This window comes from Centruroides vittatus, unplaced genomic scaffold, assembly GCF_030686945.1.
Source record: "Centruroides vittatus isolate TY-2023 unplaced genomic scaffold, ASM3068694v2 contig_1169, whole genome shotgun sequence".
Classification (NCBI taxonomy): Eukaryota; Metazoa; Arthropoda; class Arachnida; order Scorpiones; family Buthidae; genus Centruroides; species Centruroides vittatus.
Genome location: NW_027120750.1, coordinates 3539 through 18630, shown reverse-complemented (window position 1 = coordinate 18630; position 15092 = coordinate 3539). Strand labels below are relative to the sequence as shown.

At 29.6% G+C, this 15092-nt stretch overlaps 1 long non-coding RNA gene across 1 annotated transcript; it reads right to left on the bottom strand.

The window, feature by feature from the left end:
- Positions 1 to 289: 289 nt before the first annotated feature.
- On the bottom strand, positions 290 to 13789 carry LOC136982791 (uncharacterized). The gene is made up of 3 exons (XR_010881927.1): positions 13729 to 13789; positions 7117 to 7229; positions 290 to 351 (listed from the first exon to the last, which is right to left on the bottom strand). It is a non-coding gene; the product is annotated as an uncharacterized lncRNA (long non-coding RNA).
- Between the last annotated feature and the right edge of the window lie 1303 nt (positions 13790 to 15092).

The window sequence follows — 15092 nt, the reverse complement described above, 5'->3', positions numbered from 1 at the left end:
CAGTTTTTCCCTGACAATTTTTTAAAAGTAATTTCCAAGATGTTGCTTTAGTCAATTATTTCCATTATTCTACTATGTAGTTCTGTCTGCATAATTCTTCCTGCAGACAATTTTGAATTAAGACAAGTAAATTTTATGAACAAATGATCTTTTTACATTAATACAAACATTTCATATGCATTAAAAAAATATCTAATAATTTTACATTTAAAAACTTAATCTTTCTAATTACATAATCCTTAACAGAATATAATATTCATAGGCAGAAATGATAAATTTGGAATAATTTACCTTTTCCTTCTGCGGGTGATTGCTTTGTCAGTTCATATTCTTTGTACACATTTTTCCAGGCTACAGAAAAAAATATATATAATATATTTAAATTTTCTTTAATTTTATTAATTAAAGTAAATATTTATTCCAGTTAAAATTGAAATTATTTTATTTCTTATTTAGTAATTTACATTAAATATTTTAAATGAATAAAGACAATGTCTAAATAATTTCAATGAATTGCAAACTTAAAGTTACTGCTAGTCCAGCCGTTCCCAAAGTGTGCATCGTGGTGCCCTAGGGTGTCGCGGCTTCCTCACAAGGGCGTCACGAAATGTTATAAAATTTTTATAATGTCAGAAATTAATGTACTTGTTAGAATTTCACATAGGGCACCTTGGGAAAATCAGCACCCTTGTAGAAAATCTGCAAGGGTGCTGAGAATCAAAATAGTTTGGGAACCACTGGCTTAGTCCATTCAATATCAAAAAATTTAAGCTTTCTAGAAAATAATTTGTATTTTCTTATCGTTTTAAATTTAAATAGTAAACAAAATCAACTTAATTTTGTTTATTATCTATAGTGCAGCTACATTTTATGTGAATTTGAAACAGTTTAATATATTGTAAAATACTATTAATAAAATCTCATTGTATGCAAAAAATTTATGAGAGTAACATATGCATCTCGAAACTGGTAAGAATGTTTATAAAAAGAACAATTTCCAAAGATAATGATCTAAGCAGTTTGCAGTTTCTTTGTAATATGGCAATTAACAGAATGAGAGTCTGCATACCAAGAAAACCTGAAAGGAGAGGGAGAGGAAAAAATGAAAAAACTTATATCCTGCTGGATATTTACCAGCAGAAGAGACTTAATGGACCAGGCTTAACTAGTGAGAATACAGTGCATCCATTTTATCCCCCATTCCCTCAGTATTTTCAACACTATGATTATGATGATATAATGTAATAAAAGAAAAGATAACATTAATAACAAACACAATAGCATGTTTAAAAGCAAGAATATATTGCAACAGTTTTAAATTAATGCATTTTGAGAAGGCATCATCTTGCACAATGTATCTCTTGTGTAAAATGCAAGTGCATGATGTAGAAAATGAGGTTAAATCAAGTATATAATTATATAAAAACATAACATATCTTGCCCATTAATATTTTAACTACAGTAATGAAAAAATAATTTTAACAATTAAAAAGATTGTTTTAATGTAAATGAATGCATTGAGATCTTTCAAAGTTCCTAAATGACAAAATTGTGCTAACTTATAACAGATCTTTACTTTATATACTACTATGGAAGCCTAAAGTTTTTATCTTTTTTTTATTGAGCTTCCATTGAAACTCTCACAATGGTAAAACTTGAATTATTTAAATTTTGTTCCTCAGAACAAAGGTTTTCAAATTGGAATTGTGATATTGATGCCTCAGACCAAATTTCAATTTATAAATGCATTCAAAAAACAATTTGAAAATGCACTGATTGCACAATATTCAAAGAGCATTCCGATTTCAAAACCTTTGACCTGAAGATGATCCGTAGAAAGGATCGAAAATGTTAGTCCATCCATCTGCGATTACTCACTCGAATTATTTATGGTTCTTTTAATACACAGAATCAAACACCTTAAAGTTTGATAAAGTTCCTTAAATGATTAAAAAATAATAAGAATAATAATATAATTCATTCTTCTTAAAAAATGCTAATCAAAAGATAAGATAAAACCCAAATTTTATATATGAATATGAAATCTTATCCAAATGTTTTATTTTGATGCCAAAACTAGAAGATTAAAATCAATAATTCACTAGCAGGAACCTGTTTAATTGGATGGTTTTATTCAATTGAAATAAAATCAATGAGTGCATTTAAAATTTAGTTTCTACACAAAAGTCATCAGTACAGCAAGTGTTTGTCTGAGATTTGCATCTACCTGTCCTTCAGTACCATGAGGTTCTTCCCACAGGACCTGTTTCTCAATGGCTACTTTCAATTTTGTATCTTGGTCCCAGGGTGGCAATTTGGCATTTTTAAGGTCAACCAACTTCAACTGGCAGAACTTCAGATTAATGGTGATGCTAGTGGCAGCCCACTCATGACAATCATCTTGTCCTGGGCTTCAAAAATAAACTCTTAGACCTACCAACAGTCAGATATTCAAGTTTACTCCTCTTTTGTTGGTAGGTTTGTCAAGAGATCCATCAATTGGCACTAAGTAATGAATTGGATGGTTAGAATCACATTTTAGTCTCATCACAGAGTAACAGTAAAATAAAAACAAAAATTGGCACTAAAAGTTGATAGATGGAACTGCCATCAAAAATAAAAATGATTCTTAATTTTATTTTATTATTTAAATAGGTACTGCAAGTGTTTAAACTTATTAATGTTAAAAAAAAAATAATGAATAAAGAATTAAGGCATAAGTAGCAAACAGCAAGAATTCAGAGTAGGGGTGAGCAACGGGTTGTTTTAATGATTAAAAATAAAAAACTAAATCACTAGATGGCATGTGAGTGCCCAAAATGTTTGTCCTGTCCTGTAGACGTAACAATGTACTTTTGCCACTCCACCATGTCTGAACCATTGTACCTTTCTCAAATCTTTCATCAGTAGCATTATATCTACAGAGCTTTAATTTGATGCCTGAACTATATTTTCTAATTCCAGCAATTTACTTAAACTAAGTCTTACAGATTCAAATGCTTTTTCAATTAATATATAGATTAACTACAGGTGAAATTATATCACCCTAAATAAGTAATGAAAAAATTCCTGGAACTTTTTGAGCAAGAAATATTGTATAAACATATCCAATTTCAATATTTAGAATTTGAGTAGCTACAGTAAGTTAATAATAGTAGTCTTGAACAGGATAAAAGAAAATCCGCAAAGTACAAACACAAGAATTACATATATTGTCAACCATTTCAGGCAAACTGTGCTTCATCACTTCAGTGATTAAGTACAATTTGTATTCTATTCTTAATACTTAAAAATAGAATCCATTTTCTACAGTATTTTTTGCTAAAAATGTTCCCAGATGTCATTCTTTAATTGCAATTAAATTTTAAGTGTCATTCTATATACCGTATATCTCGACAGATAAGACGATAATTGAATCGTAAAAAAAGGCCCCAAAATCCGGGGTTGTCTTATAGGACAGATACAAAAAATTAGATTGAAATTTATATAAATTAAAACCATTATATAAAAAAACGAACAAACCGTAATTATTTACTAATGGAGAGTAGGGTATGTGCACAAAATAGAATAGCCCATATGACGTTTTTGTGAATAGTCAAGGTCATTACCCAAATGCCGAATCAGTGCGAATGCTTGCAACAACTGCAAGGCAGTGCTGCCAGATGAAAGAAAATAAATTTGTTCATTTGAAAAATTACAAATAGGACATAATTCCGTATACGCTATACAGAATTATTATCCAGATAATGATCGCTGATCTAAACGAAATTCATAGGCCATTGATAGTTTGGGAGTCATCTTATAGGACAGATATATGCTAAAACTATAAAACTTTGACGAAAATTTATACCTCATCTTATCTGAATGTCGTCTTATCTGCCGAGATATACGGTAAGTAATGAATAATTCATTTTAATCTTCTAGTTTTATCTTAGAAATTGGCCGGGACAGTTGCGTTAGACAGCAATTGCTCTGACTTTCTTATTACAAGCATAGTTCTCAGACCAACAAGCATCTTTATAACTATTGAGAATAAATCTACAAAGCAAAACATTTATGTTGGATCACCAAGAATAATTACAAGTCTTCATTACATATCTAAGATCATTGGTATAAATGGTCAGTTACGATGATAAAAATCTAGAGTAGATTTAACACACTAACTACCGTCTGGGTCCATTGGACCTGGTACCATTATAATATATGTTGTTATTCTTTAATAATCATGTACTCATGTACAGAACCATTTACGGAGTGCACAGAAACAAAACAAAAAATTAACGCAAACATTTTCAAACTCCATCAGAGTTCTTCCTCAGACATAACAGTTACCTGATGGAATGTAACAGCTTTTTAGAATATAAATTTGAACAGGTGTTCAAATTACAAGCACAAAAAAATTCAAAAATTCATGTCAAGCCTGTTCATTCAGTTGCCAAACAGGGACTCAACAAACAGTTAAATTGTGTTGTCCATCAACTATGCCAGGCCATTGACAAAACCATTTCCTCCTTAATATTTACGCACGTTGATGTGAGAGTAGATTTAAATATCTGAATGCCTCCAACCATCTGAGGTGTTCTATGGGGGACAAAGCGAGGATGAGTTTTGCCGTATTAAAGTCTGCTATGATGTCCAGATCTGCAGTGTATGTAGAGAGGGAGAGAGGGTCTGTGGTATTGTTGTTTTTAGGTTTCATGTAAGTGATGCCCTGAGTAAGAAATTTTGGCATGTCTTGTGGATTGATGATGATGTGTGTTAGGTATTTAGAAAGTTTCTGGTGCAGTGATGTAAATTTTTTGTACCAGAAATTTAGAATGTTGTCTACACCAGGTGTCTTCCAGTTGTGTGTTCTAGTAACAGAGTGGTGGATGTCATGTACGTTTATCTCAGCACAGGGCATAGTTGGTATGTTATGCAAGTTTTTGTTCTCCACAATCCAGCCAGTATCAGCACTGTGTGCAACAACACTGGACCAAAGACAAGACCAGTAAGTTGTGAGTTCTTCTGTTGGTGTGCCACTGTGCTGTGTATCAGTGTTTGTTTTGATACTGATTTGTCTGTAGAAGAGTTTTTCATTGTTTGTGAATAATTTATTTTGTTGTTTTCGTAGTGAGCATGTTTTGTATCATTTGAGTCTACGTGCTTTGGCTGCGAGTTTTTGTTTTAGTATGTCGATGTATTCTGTAATGTGTGTTTTAATTTTCTTGAAAATGTTTTTGAGTTGTTTCTTTAATTTGGGTGTTATGTTGTTTTTAGTGTATTGTGTCAGCCTGCCTAACTGCTGTGTAATGTCATTTATTTGTGTTTCTATTCTTCTCAGCTAGGCAGGCTTGTGATAGAACTGTGTTTTGTGTGTATCTGTCTGCAATTGTATTTTCAGTCCATGGTGTGTCACTACTGTGACTGCCCCAGCATAAACTAATGTATGAATGTCTGAGAGTGTAGAAATTGAATGAATGTAGTGTGGTAGTAAGTGAGTGTTTACATAATTTAGTGTTTTTCCTACTTTTGACGTGTTGATTTTTGGTATTTGTGGTCGTTGTGTGGGATCTGTGCCTGCATATTTAGTGAGTGTTTCCTGAAATATAAGCGATAGCATATTAACTAAATCAATGTCTATGTTATCAGTGATGGATGAGGAAGTGTCTGTAGTATCAATAGTGGTAGTTGTTGTGTGTGTGTGCTGTAATCAGTACTTGTTGCTGGATTATCCTGACAGGTTACATGATCTTCATTAATGTTAGATGTTTCTGTCTGTTGATGTATTTGATCAGCAACCTGTTGTTTGATAAGTTCAAGTGTTGTTTGTGGGATGAGGTTGTTGTGTATAATTGTTCTTTTTTGATCAACAACCCTTTGTTCGGTGACAGTGAGGTGAGGATATTGTTGCGTGAATCTATGCTGTAGTTGTTGTCTGTATGCTGTCATGTTTGTTTCAAGTTTTGTGATGGTGTAGTAAGTATGGATGATAAACTCGTTCATTTCTATTGTCCATTTCATCTGTTGGCATGGTTTTCCAGCCTTTGTGGTCAGTGGATGCATTGCCATAGAAACACCAAGGCTAGGTTGGTTCCTCACATCTGTTGAGGGCATTGAAGTAACCATGCTTGGGCCGGTGCTGCTTTCGCCACCGGTAACCAAGGAGACTGTGGCCTATTTTTCGAATGTGAGCCTCTGCTAACCCACGAACACAGACCTTGTTAACCTGGGCAATGTCCGAGCCGGTATCATACTTAGATCTAGTTACTACCATGATAAATATCTCCACAGAATGTGGGTGTGGTCACTCTTAGCTTCATTTCTCCCCATTGACCTTACTGGCATGGGTGTCCCTATAAGGATCTTGTGCTCCAGCCTGCATTGCCCTATAAATCAGTAAAATTACTGGGCTTTCCCACCACACAACCAGGAGGTGACCACAGGAGAGTTATTATTATTATTAATTATATTTAAAAATAAAAGGCCTTCAATTATTTTAAATATTTTTTAAACATTAATATTTTAATGCTGTTCTTCAAAGATAATTATTAAGTCTCTGAAAATAAGCCAGATAAACCTGAAAGGATATAGGATCTACATATTTAGTTTACTATAATAAAATATATCTGATAAATACTAAAATATTAGAATAAACTGATATAAAACTTAAACCAATGATTCTACTTAAAATTTGTGCAATAGATCTATAAATCAAGAAATTAAGTTGTGCTGAAAAATCTTTAAAATATAATATAATCTAATAAATTGGCAATAGCATATTATTAGCTCATGTAATAAAATATTAAATCTACAATTATTAATTTTAACTAAACAGTTTAATTACATTACAAAATCTGTGCTGAATTTCATAAATAAAATAAATTCAATTGAAATGCTTTAAGGATTGTATTTGAATATTTATTGATTTATTAAATCAATAAATATTCAATACTAATAGCAAATAATTTAATATATAACTTACATTTATTTAATCTTGTAAAGTGTACTCTTTATAAAAAAAGATTATTTCAAATATAAATAATTTAAAAATTAAATACTTTAAGTGTGAGAATATTTACACTCACTTATTTTTTAACAAAATAATCATATTTAAAAATTAGAATTAATACTTACTACTATAAATAAATTTAATAACTTCTTCATGATGAGATAAAATAACCTCTTGTAAATTCCTCTGCATGGGAAATCGCCGTCCATTTATTGATGGATAAACAAATTTTGGTGAGCTTAAAAATAGATAAATTTATATATTAAAAAAGTATTATAGAATAGAAAATAAAACAATATTTTAAATATTTTATCCTAATTTTTATTAGTTTTAATATAAAAATTAAAATTTCTATTTTGTTACAAGGCTACTTATAATTCCTTATTATACACCCAGTTAATTGATAGTATGTCTAAATTAGGTGTAAGATTGTTTTTCAACAAAACTTTAAATATTTTCAAGCGTTTAGGAGAAAATATAAATTTTAAATGAGTAGAAACAAATAAAGACCATTAACATAAGTTAGTTATATAGAAACTGAAAGTTTTCTTGTCTTTTTACTAATTTTCAAAACAGATGAAAATTCTACTCTGTCTAAAATGTTCTTATATTCACGTTGCAAGAAAGGGAAAACAATGTTTTTGAATGCAATTCGGCAAAGGCAATAAATATAAGGAAGTTTAAAATGTATTTTTTTCAGATATCTGTTCCATTTTGATTTTTTCATCATAGTTCAGGTCTTATCTTAGTGTAGGCATAGTTAAATGCACAGAATCCAGCAGGAGAGTGGATAATTATAAATAGATGATTATTTATTAACTTTTAAATATTTATTAAGAAATTTTTATGTACAAGCAATGCTGCCACTAGGGTATCTTGAACTCACATGAAAGTTCTATTTTTTGCACCTCCTCTTAGGAATTCACAGTATATTTGTACTGATTTATATATATTTTTTTATCACCATCAAAACACCTTTAAATTCAGTTTGGATGGTGTGAATGTCAGGCAATGTTGTTATATACTAGTCTGCACCTAGAATCAATCTGTTTTTATTTTATTTTTTATCATAAACAATGCTCTTTAAAATTTTGCGACAATTGTTAAAATTTTTAAATTAAAAAACAATTATAGTCCTATTCTAAATTAATTTATCAATAATCTATTTATTTATTACATCAGCTAGTTGACGAAATCCATCAGAAATCAAATTAAAAAAAAAAAGCAGGTTTGAATGGCAGTTACAATATATAGGTCACACATGCTGTCTAGAAGCTACCAACCCCACCTGTCATCACATGACAATGTTTACTGACTTGTGAGCACTAACATTGGCCTTTCTTTATTGCTAGACTTATTATGTCACTACAGGACATCAAATTAGACTTAGAAAAACACTATTTTATTTTCAGAATGCGTTTCGGACCTGGAGTCCCTCAAAAGCTGATGAGGAACTCCAGGTCCAAAATGCATTCTGAAAATAAAAAAGTGTTTTTCTAGGTCTAATTTGACGTCCTGTGGTGGTGTAATAAGTCTAGCGGTAAAGAAAGGCCAATCTTAGCGCTCACATCATTAAGAAGACTAGACATGAAGTGTATCATAGTATTCACAATATTTACTTTTAGTTGTATGTGGTTCCCGTGCTTTATAAAAAGTTTCTGATTAGTTTACTTGATAGATGAATGTTAATTATTTTCTTTAAATTAAAATTTCAGAGAGTTTATGAAAATATTGTATCAAAATCCCATTCAAGTTAAACAGTTTGATTTAATGTAAATCTATATGTTAGACAATTGGGGAAAGAAAATGACTGAGTTATCCTGCTTCCACTGTATCTCTTCAATGATGGCATATGGTACAAGTTCATCATGTCTGCTTGCAGCAATCCCTTGTAAAGAATTTCAAACAATATAGTTTGCCATTTATTGTTGACATTGATCGTTGTTTCTAATATTGCACTGCTGCCAACAGCTGCACACCTTACAGGTATGAAGGAGTACATGTCAAGAGTTGCGATTTGGCACAAAGTACTTGATGCCCAAATCATGTGCATATAAAATAAACCAGACTTGTAGGTAGTCAGGGGACCAAGAACAGGGTCAAAATAAAATACAAAATGCTGAGACTATTTCTACAAACAGGTGTGAGTGCGAGATTTGCGCATGCATTGCTCACGCTCTCCAAGACAGTCTCATCCCAAGAATGGCTTTGCCGTTTCATTTGTTTTGATACCAGTAACTGCTATTAATCCATAGACACTCTTCATATCTTCTAAGTATATCAAGCATAAAGTGGTGTAGCATATCCAAGAATATGCTACACCACTTTATGCTTGATATACTTAGAAGATATGAAGAGTGTCTATGAATTAATAGCGGTTACTGGTGTGATGTCATCTTCAAAACAAGTAAAATGGCGAAGCCATTCTGGGACAAGACTATGTCTCGGAGAGTGCAAGCAACGCGTACGATTAATAGCATATTCTTGAATATGCTATTAATTGCACAACAAATTTTTGCTTTAAAAGTTTCAATATTTTGCAAACAAAGTATAGTTAGTACATGAAGAACATCCACAAAATATTAAAACTTGTATAAAAATTTCTCATGCAATCAATAACATACCTGAGAATATGTTGTGCCATTGACATATTGCAAAGATGCAAAATGTCTATTTGTATTCTTGTCTATTTGCACCTTGTTTATTAAAAAGGACTTATTATACTGCTGTAGTTTCCAATTAGCAAATTGAGAATCTTTATTTTCACCAGGTAAAAATAAAGATATTTTGTTTTGACTTTTGACTAAGATCTCCTCTATTTGCTAATCGGAAACTAAACTACACCAGTATAATAAGTCCTGTTAATAAACAAGGTCTAAGTAGACAAGGATACAAACAGAAATTTATAATAGTAAAGACATTGAGGTAAAAAGAATTAATGCAAAGTGTCTGTGTATGAATGATGATCAGCTGAGTGATATCATCATCAAAATGTAAAAGGCAAACTATGTTGTTTGAAATCTTGTTTATGAAAATTTGTTAATAAATAATCATAAGTTAATAACTGACCCTAAATATTATTCAATCACCACAGAAAGTTATAATTAAATCATTTTAGGTAATTCATATATAATATACAGTAAGACCCTGCTTAATGCAGGGCATACATTCCTAGACGACAAAGCGCTAAATGAAAGAGTTAAACGTGGTCATTTTAACACAGAGTAAACAGGAAAAGGGAAACACGCAACCAAAAATAAACAGATGTTACTTTAAGTTATATTATTATGCAAATTAATATAAAAATATGTTAAACACCATACAAACATATGCACATAGAAATGTAAAGTTCATTTTTTATGATGAAGATCCTGGCTTTTCTGAAATTCTTGATTTTTTTGCAATAAAGTCGTGTAGTTTCATTTGTTGCTTTTTTATTTCTTTCCTTAAGCAAATGTCAGTAGTAGGAGATTGCATCCAAAATGTCTCATCTTGCTTTTCCACTTCTTTCAAAATCTGGATCATTTGCTATAATTTGATCAACGATTTCAATTATCGTTATCAAACTTTTACTAAGAAAATCTATAAAGAAATTCTTTGGGTTCTCATTTTCAGAATGACTATTTTCCAGTTTTACATAAATTCCTTGTTCTGCCAGTTCTTGAAGGTCGTAAGGCTCTTACCAGAAACCTGCAGTAACTCCTCAATATCCTGCTCATCTACATCTAATCCTGCTGTATCGATTAGGTTGACAATTTGGTCAACCTAACGATACAGTGATAGACTATTCTCGTTGAGAATTCTTGAATCTGTGAAAGAAGTAATGGCTGGAGAATTCTCCAGCCATTACTTCTTCCACACTCCATCCATGCATTTATCAGTTAATTCTTGCCAAGTGAAGTCGATATTTCCTATGGCATCCATGATGATATATTTTTTCCAAAATTGCACAAAACAAACAGATTTAAGGGAAGTACAGAGCTATGATGAAATGCCACCTTTTGTTGATTGGTTCGTGTTTGGGAATAATTGTATTACATATGAATCAATGAAATGCCATGATAATTTTAATCAGTGTAAATTTTGAGCTTTTTTTTTAGGTTTCGAACAGACTGCATTATATTGAATCAGCATTAATCAAGGCAGCGTTAAGCGGGGTCTCCACTATATATATATGAAATTATGATCATCCTTCATTATTATAAATTTGTTTTTTTAATTTTATAAAACATTATGCAGAGAGGTTTATAAGATGGCATCACCAATATTCTTTATCTTCAGAGTGTCCTATGTAAAACCAGCCTCATTCACAATTGAATAAATTACTGTAATCTTCATATTGGAAATTAATAGACAAATGAGATAAAATAAAATTAGACAAAAACTCTTTGAAAACTTTGTTTCATTCAAAAATTATGGAAACTTGCATAACCAATGTTTCATTATTTAATGCTGCACAATTTTACTTCAGTTGGTGAGTGGGATAATTTTACATGAGACATACTGTAGAAGAATTAATACAAAACTATATTTTAAGTATCAATTTGGCTTTCAAATAATGCAAAGTTGTCTATACTCATATCTGTTGTGTTGCAGCACAATTATTTATTTCCTTGGATCATGTGTTTGCAAGATTTTTAAAAGGTTAAAAAATTTCTTTTTCTATCAACATAGTTTATTATTCTATATACCGGTAATACAGAATTAAAAGTCCAATTTACACGAAGCATAAGCAATCAACATTGTGTTGCACATAAACCTATATTGCCAGCAGCTTAACCAATTATATTAAGCATGTATGCATCAGATTCAAATGTTGCATAATTCTCTGTCCAAAAGTAATCCCAAAAACTTGTGAACATATATATGTATAGTAGAGTGTCGATTTATCCGAATCAATTGGGGACTGGGGTTGTTCAGATAACTGATTTTTCGGATAACTGATTATGTACGAAAAAATATATTAACCTGTCCGATGTTCAAATTTTTCTCCATTGTGTGTCGCTTCGTGCTGAATTTTCGTCGATTTTAAGCCTAACGAAATTTCTATAATAATAATCGAGGCTATTGTATCGTTAAAAATTATTTCTTTATTTTTGTACAAACAAAATAAATATTATTGAAAATATAAAAAACATAAAAATTATACTTTAGAAGTAAATCTAGTATCAAAAAAGCTTGATTGACACGACACAGTCCGACTGGAAAGCGTTTGGATAACTGGTGTTCAGATAAACGACTCTCTACTGTATGTATATATATGTATATATATATATATATGATTTTCTCAAATATGTTTCTAGTGAAAAGTTACCCAAAAATAAACAAATTCGAGAAAATTGATCTCCAAGATACTTTAACGTTAACTTTATTCACTCTACTATATAAATAAAAAGGCATTTTTAATATAATTGAAGTAATAGATTATTTATGTTTTATTTTCATTATTTTTAAAGTAATTGCCTAATTGCGTAATGAGCATTCAAAGCATTCCTCTCTAAATCCTTTTTATAATACATTGTTTACAATTTTCAGATTTTTCATAAAAACTTTTTAGTTGATAAATTCTTAACAAATGGGATGTTAATCATGCAACTGTTAAATTTTAAAATTTACACTTCACAATACAACATATTGTACAATTGTACGTGCCAAATAATGCTTTAAGCTGATTGGTCTGTTTAAAATCTCTTGTTTATTATGTAAAAATGTGCAAACAATTTCACACCTTATTTCTCCAGCAATTTATTAACTTATGTTAAGGTTTTTGAATGTATTTAATACCCATCTTCAGACAACCATATACTTAATCACAAAGCATAAGTTAATAAATTGTTGAAGAAATAACATGTGAAAGTGTTTGCCTTAATTAAAATCCAGTTAGAATTTGAGAGGTAAAAATATATTGAAAAAAATTTACAATGCAAGGGATGACAAGACAAAATTTATTAATGAGATAAAAAAAGAAATTTTCTTTCTTCTCATTAATTAAAATAACTGATATGTTTGAAACTAGACAAATGTAATAATTGTAACTATTTTTCTTTTAAAAGATAGTTAATTAAAAATTATACAGTTTAGAAAAATCACTGTATATATAATTTTCCTAGATGTATATTCTCTTAATTAACTATCATTTAAAAATTTTTTTTTTAAAGTTACAATTATTATCCTTGTCTTGTTTCATATATATAATTTACATAAATAAGCATCATAAAATCTGATAAATTTGTAAAGCCAAACAACTGCCAGAGTTTATTAAAAAGTTATTTAATAAGCCATTAAGTTATTTTAATAAAAAAATAAATAAATACTCTGACAATGTAAGGGATGATGACGAGGAAGCAACGTTTTTTCGGGTTGTTATAATTACTTTTTATATAGTTTGATCAACAAAAACAGCTAACTTTTTAACAATCATTTTCAGACCTTTCACACTGTATAAATAGTATTTATATTTTTGAATATTTTTGAATACATGTTAATACCTATCAAATTAATATTCAAATTCAGACCAAACAATAGAAAGCATTAGTAATACCCTATGAAAATAAAAATAAACTGTTAATTTTTTAGTAAAAAGTAATAAAAAGTCATCTCTAATTGTTAAAAATATAAATGAAATGAGTTAATTAAAATAACTAGCTCATTTTATTTATATTATATTAATTTAACTAAAATAATTAACTCAGATATAATATAATTTAATTCAAAAAAATTTTATAAATAATACTAACATAGAGTTGCTTCTGGTGGCAGGTTTATGTGGATGACTGGAAAAAAAATTTGTATTGAACTTGTGATGAATGAAAATTATTTAAAATTATTTTAGCAATTTGAAAGCTTGGATTCAGGCAAATACAAATCTGATTAATCTATTAATTTATGACTAATTTACTTACATTGAGTATGCTTAAAAGTAACATTAAAATAAAGAAAATGAAAATCTAAATAATTAAAATATCAACTGCTCAATCCATTAAAGTAAATAATTCATGTTCATTCTTCATTTTTCTTTATTCTTGTTATGATTTTTAGTATGTATTCCATTTTTGAAGTTTGTTCTTGTCATCAAATTCACTACAGTGAATTCTGATGACTAATTTTAATAATATGATGCCCTTTTGACTTTATTCATCATAGAAAATTTAATTAAAATATTTTAAAAATAAATTATACACATGACTAATTTATTTATTTTAGCCTTTTTTCATTTTTTATTACAAATTTATTATTATTATTATTATTGTTGTTGTTGTTGTTAATATTAGATATACATCAAAAATGTTTTATTTGAAATTTTGTACCATTTTTGACTATTTCAGATTTGATAATATATAATACATGTAATATATGTATATACACATATACAGTAACTCCATTTCATCTCTATACTATACTTGTGGAGTAAATATGCAACTAAAAATATATTACATATTTATATTTGGCACAGAACAAATAATATCTTGTACTATTTAAATTTATATAAATAGTTTACAAACTATATTTTAAATTTATATAAAAGTTATCAATAAAATGTAAAAATATGCCTCATTTCATGTTTTGTGTTATACAAATACAGTTGAGTCCACTTAAGACAATACTCTTGTGATCAGTGTCATGCTCCAAAGTAACAAGAGCATCTAAAGATTGTTTATACCAGACATGGGCAAGTGCAGCTCTTTTTGAGTTTACATGCAGCTCTTGCTGAAAGTGTTAATTTCTGTTTTTTATTATTATTTTTACAATTTTATTTCCACAATTTTGTGAAAATATGTAATTATATATATGTAATATTTAGTAATTTATTTCCAAGTTGGTGCAATAAATTAAATTGACATTTCAAATCTATTCTTTTAAAACAAGTTCTCGACCCGAATGGGGGACACCCTATCCTTCCCTGCCTTACCATACTATCCACCACGACAGTACAGAACCGCAGCTCCCATGCATTTTGCAAAACCTACATTTTGGTTCCCACTGAACTCTTGCTTGCCCACCTCTGGTTTATACTATTCAATTTTCTCCATTCTTTATGTCTTAGGAACTCTGTCACTAATAACAGATTTGAAGACATTAAAATCCATCAAAATAATTTTAC